At 37.2% G+C, this 2144-nt stretch overlaps 1 non-coding gene across 1 annotated transcript; it reads right to left on the bottom strand.

The window, feature by feature from the left end:
• Positions 1 to 1233: 1233 nt before the first annotated feature.
• Positions 1234 to 1340, bottom strand: LOC117274258 (small nucleolar RNA R71). The gene has a single exon (XR_004504361.1). It is a non-coding gene; the product is annotated as a small nucleolar RNA R71 (small nucleolar RNA).
• Between the last annotated feature and the right edge of the window lie 804 nt (positions 1341 to 2144).

The raw sequence follows: 2144 nt of genomic DNA on the forward strand, positions 1-2144 counted from the left end.
CTATACTCTGATGCCGTATAAATTAACGGTTTAATGCATTGGAAACTAGACTTGTAGACCTTCAATTTTGTATATAATATGTCCCAAAAAACCTCATATAGCACACAAAATTTATTTCTCAAAAAGCTCTGTTACAAGGCAAATCCTTAGTCGGTTTTTCTGCAACTTAAATTCGATTTTTCCCAAACTTTATATTTTCTATCCAAACATCATATATAGTCATATTATGACTTTAAAATCATTTAAATAATAATTAAAAGTTTCATATTCATTATGTCACCTTGAGACGCACAGGGTGTAACAATTTTAATTATTTTGCTTTTAGTTAGTTACACTCAACTCATTATGCAATATTTCTGGAAGTTGATTAATTGAATTCTTGCGAGACTAATGGTTAGGATTAATAGGTTAATTCCTTGTGGTATTCATCTCCGAACTTGTAAATCGGATTATATTTGCAACGATCGCTTAGTCCTTTTTATAAGGCATAGTTGGGCGTGATTAAATTTTGGCATCACTGCCAGGAATTAATGATGTTATTAATTACAATGAACAGAATTGCTAGTATTCTTAATTTAGTCAACTTTCTTGAATTTAAATTCATTACATTGAAATTCTAATATTTGTAGTCTTATGTGTTATAGGTACATACCTAGAAACACCTCGAGAACTAATGAATTATTTGAAGCATTATCGGATCCTGAGAAAGTTTTCAAGGCATTAAATCGTGCAAACAGAAAAGACAAATGACAACAGCACCCAAGAGAACAAATTGAATTAGACATGGATGATGTTTTGGACAATCAAAATAATCGAAACAATGGGAATGACCCGAACAATCAAGGTGTGGCACCTCTTGTTCCAGAAGCAGCCTTATATGATTGGACACAACCCACCACTGAAAATCTGGCAACTGCAATTGCAGTACCTCAGATACAAGCGGAGTTATTTCAAATCACGAACAACATGCTACATATGCTGCAGATCAAGGGACTATTCTCGGGGTTTTACATTGAAGATCCACAACAGCATCTGAAAAATTTTCTGTCAATTTGTGTCACACAAAGGCAACCGAATGTGACACCGGAAGCAATCAGACTGTTGTTTTTTCCATTCTTAGTGACGGAAGAAGCTCAGACTTGGCTCAATTTGCTCCCCAAAAACTCCATCACTACTTGGGAGCAATTAGTCAAGCAGTTTTTGAACAAGTTCTACCTATCCAATAAGACTGCCAAGCAAGTTGATGAGATATTAAGCTTCAGGCAGAAACCAGTTGAAATACTGCAAGAAACATGGGAAAGTTTCAAACGGATATTGGTCAAGTGTCCACACCATGGCATTCCAGATCAGATGTTGGGACAAAGGTTCTACATGGGATTGGCATATAGCTTGAAGGCCAATGTTGATGCTTCAACAGGTGGAGTATTATTTAGCAATTCATTCAGGGAATGTAAGGTCCTCTTTGATAAAATGGCTCAAAAATCAAGATGGATGACAAGGGACTCTACAACCACTCCTGCAGTTCACTCAATTGCTCTGGACCCAAACAACTCCAGAGCTGAGAATATGGCCACTCTGATGATGCAAATGAGTATCCTCACCAAAACGATTGATGAGTCGGGCCAAAAGTAGGTGCACATAGTTGACACGACAAATGGAGGATGATGCACACCATGCATTAATCAACCATATGTGTGCTTATGGAGTGGTGAAAGTGACAGTCAGAACTACCAAGAGAATATGAACTATGTGGGAAACTTTGGAGGCTAGAGTTAAGGTGGTCAGAATCGGGGACATCAGAATCAACAGTATAGACCAACACAACATCAGTACAATAATAATAATAATCCTGGAGTTATACGACTACATGGTCAAGTTTTACCTTATCAAAGTAAGCAGGGATACAATTAGCAAAATCAGTAGCTAGCTTATCAATAACCTCAATAGAAACAGATGGTGAGACAAGATGACGGGTTGTTCGAAATTAACGAAATGCTGTAACAACTCATTGGGTCTAGCGGGAAAATGGAAGAAACAGTCCACCAGATGCAAGAAAATGTAGTATTACCCAACTCAGCTATCAAGGGTATTGGGGTTTAAGTTGGTTATATATCCATGGCCCTTAACAATCTTCCTCAAGGTAC

The sequence above is a fragment of the Nicotiana tomentosiformis genome, chromosome 7 (genome assembly GCF_000390325.3).
Source record: "Nicotiana tomentosiformis chromosome 7, ASM39032v3, whole genome shotgun sequence".
Taxonomy (NCBI): Eukaryota; Viridiplantae; Streptophyta; class Magnoliopsida; order Solanales; family Solanaceae; genus Nicotiana; species Nicotiana tomentosiformis.